Raw genomic sequence first — 6,697 nt, 5'->3', positions numbered from 1 at the left:
AAATTACAATATAAAACTATAAAAAAAATAAAAATTAATAATTATTAAATTTATTTTGTTTCAAAATAATTGAAATTTATTTAATTTTGATAAAAATTTAAGTTTTGATAAAAAAATTTGGAATTCAGTCACTAATTTTGAGAAATAAACAATATTTATATTAATTACTCTAATTAAGTAACCTGACATTAAAAGCCTACTTTTTGTGTATACTCGCAGCGTTTAACAGCATTGTTAGGTGATAGCATCATCAAAACATATTTGGACAATCGTTTTCCAAGATTTTCAAGTCGTACACATTTTCTATAAGTTTCAAAGCTTTTGCGATGAAAGTTTAGTTATACTATGAAGACTTGTGATCTGGAAATCAGAGGCATGGGTAGTACACCGTACTCATGGCCTTGGCTATAATAGCAGATGAGTTTGTCAAAATAGATAAATATCGTATTTAGCGTTTAAACAATAGTTAACCAATATATGTACAATTTTATTGTTTTATACGTCTAAGTACTGTTTAATTTTCGAGTACGCAACTTTTTTACTTGAAAAGATGCTTAATTATTAAAGTTTTTGATGTTTAAACATTTTTCCAATTTAAAAGTTTGTTCGCACTGGGAAGCTTCGCGAACCTATTAGGAAATTGTAGGTTTCTAAGGCTTTGAAGCGCAAAGTGTGAACTTGGATAAATAGGCCTAAACAACCGCGGGAAAGCTAACAAATTGGATTCGTCTAAAGTAAATAGACATGTAGTTCATGTTTAAGTTGATACAAATTGTGAAATTTAATAAGTAATTATACAATTAATGAACTATTATCTTAAGAATATTTTTTTTTATTTGGAGTTATTTGTTTTTTGTCTTTCCCTATATGGTCAAAGCAATAGTAATATCTTGGTTTAATTATAGTAGGAACTTGGATTAATTTTAGTCCTAGTTCTATATTGCAAGGTATATATATTTTTATATCTAAGATATTACCATATTACGACTTTTGATATTAATAATTAGTTAGTCCAAGGTACTACAATTAATCCCATGTAAATTTAAACTGATCAAATTATGCAATATGTTATGATGTGATGTGATAAATCAGTTAATTTTCTAATTTTAATACCACTACAGGTCTTGTATAACAATATTCTGATACTGCCAACCAAAATATGTTCAATATTTAGAAAGTTTTAAAATATACTGTAATAATCTGCAAAGCTAATTAATGGGGTAAGCTTTGGTCACATATCATACTGTACGTTGCCTCCGCTATACAATGTTGGCCATTTATCTGTTAATATTTGTTTTTGGGAACCGAAACCCATAAGTGACATGAATTTTAGCTTGCGTTCCTTATTATTCTATTTTAATGTAAGCAGTAACTCGGCGCTGGAGAAACAATCATTGTTTGTGGTTGAGATTTTCTTACTTAAGCGGATAAACTTGGTGTCTTAAACTACTTTGAAATTAGGTGTAACAGGACCATTTTAGTGAAATTAAAATAAATTCTACCAAGAGAACGAATCAGAGTTTCTAAAATCCATTTACGGGTAAGATTTTTTTGAGTTAGTGACTTCCATTTTTTGAGCGCAGTGGACATTTGAAACGTGCAAGAAGACTTTTTACCAGCTGAAGCAGCAGGGTGGGGGGGGATTTGGACCAGTGTCTGCTATTGTGTGCCAATTGGGCAATTGAACATGCCTGTCTAGTAAGCGTATGTATTGTCTTTGTTTTGAAATACTCCCAACGGTTCAAGAGTATAGATCAACACATGTGGTTAAGAAGGTATTATCTTAGTTTCTAAGAAAAATGCAAAGCAATATAGCTGAACCACGTACCGTGATTTAACTTCTAGGAGATTTAATTAAGGCGCAACTGAAAAGAGTGTGATATCATTGTGTCATGCACTATTTATTTAAAAACCTACCTTTTGAAGGTTGCCGCTGCCATTTTCATTCTATGAATTTGAAAATTTGTGTAACAAACTTAAGTGAAAGTGCCTGTGATGACTGGTGTCAGGTATTACATACTTACTTCCTTATGAAGATGTCAAACTATGGTAAACTACTAACGTTAATTTAAAAGAGTACTGTAAAATGGCCTTTTTCGTTCAAGTTCTTTCATTTCAAAATTTCACCTACAAGCTATTCTTCTATGTAAAAATCAAACATTCCTCTAGTACAAGGATGGCCAACACGTGGCTGGTCAAGATTTATATTGCGGCCCGCGAACCTAAATTCTAGTAGCTAGTGCTACTCATTTAAATTTTCTACACATGCACCTATTTTAAAGAGATATTTCAGATACGTCCGGTATTTTGTGCAATTGAATTGAATTAAAAGGGTAGCTTTGTTCCTAATTTCATTAATGTCAAACTTTGAATTTTAGAATTTGGCCCTCGACTGGAAAAGGTTGCCCCCCCCCCCCCTTCTCTAGTACTTGAAATATCTTTGGTGACTTATTTATTCTTTAATTAGATATAATATTAAGTTGTGAGGCTAGTTTTGTGCTAATCCAGCATCTTTCGCTTTATTATGTTATAACTAATAAACAATGCAGTCAAAAATATCCCAATTTATTTCAAGTACTAGAGGAGAGACTCTAGTTGAACTTAAACGAAATAAGGCAAAGGCAACAGTACTCTTTCCCCTATAACTATATCCCTTTTAATCAGGATAAAACATTAATCATTTCATAAATTTCTTATTTTAAGTTTTATTACTCAAGAGAAAGTATACATGTAAAGTTTTGGTAGAATTTTTATAGACATCAGTTTTTAATGTTTACGAACAAATTTTTCATTTGTTGTATAATCAGTTTAATAATAAACGTAGTATTATATAATCTTGCTTCAATTAATTTAAATCATGATTTCTTTGAGAGTATGGATTAACTAACTAACATGATTCCTCCATATATAAGAAAAAACATGAATATCTATCAACTAAATCACCTGCTATAAAACTATATTAATAGTTAATTATGAATAATTTTGTTTAGGATTGTAGAAAGTTAAAACAATAGGGGATATTGTTAATATAGAAAGCCCAATTGAAACTTCTAAATTTTTTGTAGTCCTCACAAGATCAATAGATAACATTACTTAAGTTAAACTATGGCTTCCTAATTTATTAATATAAGCAGTATCACGTTTCTTGTAATACTACAAATATAATACGCAGTGTTTCATAAATTTTTCTTGAGGCATGTAAGAGGGGAAGTGCCAATTTTTTTTAAGATTGGCGTTTACTTGCGTATTTAATGATGCTAATTCAGATAATTTATAACCAACAGAGCAGTTAATGGAATAATCAATATAGAAAGACAAATTGAGTTGCTACCACTTTTCTGTTGCCTTGAGTGAGAGAAGGGAACAGATAAGAAAGGAAAAAGTTTATTTGGAGGTGTCTTTGCTGTAATAAAGGTCAGGTTGGTCTCCATGCAAAATCCATGGTAGCAACCCTGCGTGTAGCCCAAGGGCATTGCCCTATTTCCCCCATACAAAACGACAGCTCTGAGTTTCATCTCATCTCTACTTTTGTGAATTATAATGGGAGATACTCTAATTTAATCCACCCTATTAATCCCTCTAGTAAAGAAGTAAAAACTTTTCCAATCTAAAATCTTGTGTTTTTAAACTGATTTGGGCTTCTGTTTAAACAGAATTGATGCAGCTTGGAAGTGTGGTCATAACCAACAATATCTGGCACAATAATTAAATCTATAATTGAAAACTAAAGAAAACGCAAGCATTTATTTAGGGTCTATTCATAGGACAAGAATGACTGAACTACTGCCTTAAAGTTGCATCAATAATATGTAATTATACTTAGGAATAATAATTATGTGGAGACAAACTGCAGGCACCATAGTCATATTATTATGCTCAGATGGGGAAGGAAAAAAGTAACCTAAGTCTGTTTCAATAATTTTAGGGTACGTAAAATATACCAAACCAATGATAAACAGGGGAGTTAATTCATCCTAAGGGATGGAGACTAGCTTGGGGAACTTGGTGGATTGAGAGAAACGCTAAAAATTGTCTGAACTATACATTCTTTGTTGCATATAATATTAAAATTATTAACTGAACCAACTGACCAACCAAGAAAAAATTCAATCGATCTTAAAATACCTAGGAAGTTTTCCGTAAAATTATCTCCAGGCACATTGCTAATCACATTATATAGCAGAGGGCTCTTCGATCTCATTAAGTAAGACATTATAACTGAATGGTACTATTTTTCCGTGGCTGGCCTCCACTGTGATTTTGCGCTGAGCATTTCATTTAACCTCAATTGTTTTATTAGATAATTTTAATACCTGTTCAGTAGTTTAGTTTGAATATACCTTCATATAAAATTAGACTTCGAGACTTGTTTGGGGAATGTGTATTAGTTATTTTAGAACAGGCTATGAGCAGTCAGTCTTAAGTAATAGTTGAGGCTTTGGTTTTTCAACATTATTTTCCATTGTATCTCCCTCTCAATGTAGCATATGGTTTTTCACAGAAGTTTTTCTAAACAATGGATTGTGTAAGAAACTAAATATACGATCTGACTTCAGAACGATGAAAAAAAAAATCAGTATTATATAGGATCATAGTATATAGGCAATTATCGTAAGCATATTCATGGGCAGTACTTTTCTCCATACATGAATATTAGCAGTATAAATATTGAATAATAGGGACCCTAACACACTGCCTTGCGGCACCTCATTTTTTATATTTAATGGTGGTGATATAAAGACATCAAGGGCCACACATTGAGTTAAATTACCCATTTTAAATAAAATACAGTTGGTTTAGCAAAGCCATGTTCATTTCTCTTGCACTTAAAGGGCAATGCAAATTGTGATGCAGATGAAATAATATCTTATAGATAAAAATAACACCTGCCCAATACCGTGTTCATTCCACTTCCAAAAAATTTTAGGGTTCCGCTCTCTCCTCCAGGGCTGTAGATAGCGAAAATTAAGCCCGGGGCGAGTTTAAATTTGGCGGCCCTTAAGATAATAATGTTATAGAAAAATGATATTTTGGCGCCCCAGACCCTGCTCTCCTCACTCCATCATGATTTCTGTTCCCACCGAGTCATTTATGTTTCTGCCACTGAAAGGTTTTTGGTTTTTATTAATTACTTTTTACAATTTAAAATTAGTTTCCCTTTCAAAAAACATTTTCTTAACACTTCTACTGACTCGCATCAAACATATGGACTAATTATAGTACTTCGTACGAAGTACTATAATTAGTCCATGCATCAAATAACCACTATGCTATGATGGGAAGTATGGCTAGTTTATGTCCTCAAATTTTTTCCAAAAATTAATTGTGAGTATGCAAAATCTTTATTTAATTAACATTGTTGTACACTATCTTTCGAATTTTTTAGATAAAGGTACAAGCATTTCAGAAACTGCAAAGGAAGCATTTGCCAAAGAATTTATGGTTGGTGTCTGCACCAGGGTTCAATCCGCATAAGTCATTTAATTTTTTTAACTTTCCAACAGTATTAAGAAATATCAATTAATTACTAAGTTATGCAAAGTCTTATATAATCCTAATATTTTCCACTTATTCAATATAATAATTGTGAAAAATTTTCACACTTCTTTAATAATTCAAAATTAAATCTAATATTATTGGCTATGTTTGAGAATCATTAAGCTAAACTAAAATAATGCTAAAGGACATTGAAACGAAACTGGCTGGTCACCTTTGGTGAAATTAAAATAAATAACATTGAGATATTTTTTATTTTTGTTCAAAAGCATGTAAATGATTCAAACACCCAAACATGGTTTGGCCAAATTTAATATGAAATATGTCTGTAGAATGAGCAGTGGCATAGCTAGGGGGTGGGGGCGGCCTGCCCTGGGTACCACCCGTCTGGGCGTGATTTGGGGGTGACACTGCAGGCCGTGAAAAAAATAAAAACTTCCACAAACTAGAGACTAGTAGCCTCACCATGATATCCACCCCGGGTGTCACCCATGCTAGTTATGCCACTGAGAATGAGGTTAATATACTTCCATGGATATACATGGGAATAGGAACTTTTCTTCAAAATTTTTTTGAGAGGCAGAGCTACATTGTCTGCTTGTTTCTCACAAAACCATTATGTATGAATAGCGTGTACGCCAATGCACAGGAATAATTTGTAAACAATTAATGCTATCATGAACAATATTTATTAAATAACTTTCAAGTAAATAGGTGTGTATTAATTTAGACCTCAAATATGAATTGGAAACTATAGACTATGTATATTACTTGAAAAATCCAAATTGAAATTTAATTCTACTAGAACACTCAAAGGGGGTGATAAATTAAGTTAAGAGGCTTACTGGATTAAAGACATTTAAAAAATTTATACATCATTGGGCTGAATATGTAGCTATAGGGTATATGTTTATAGATTCTTGGTATTGTGTAAAAACAGTAAACTTTTAGAAAAAAACAACAAAGTTGTGCGGATTCGTTAAAAGTGGAGCAAATTAAAGAAATTGTAACTTTAATTATCAAACCTTATAGTAAGTTTTTGAAATCTTAATTCTTTGTTTTCAAACTTTATCTTCATTTAATGTTATCATAAGTAACAGAATTTCAATAAGTATGACACTTCCTATTGCTTTAATGCTAATTTTCTAAACGAACCTTTTTTCGCCACTGAAACGTACTCTCTTCAAGCTGTGATCGCTAC

Source organism: Leiobunum rupestre, chromosome 4, assembly GCF_980474605.1.
Source record: "Leiobunum rupestre chromosome 4, qqLeiRupe1.1.hap1, whole genome shotgun sequence".
Lineage (NCBI taxonomy): Eukaryota > Metazoa > Arthropoda > Arachnida > Opiliones > Sclerosomatidae > Leiobunum > Leiobunum rupestre.
This window is presented reverse-complemented; position numbering follows the sequence as displayed.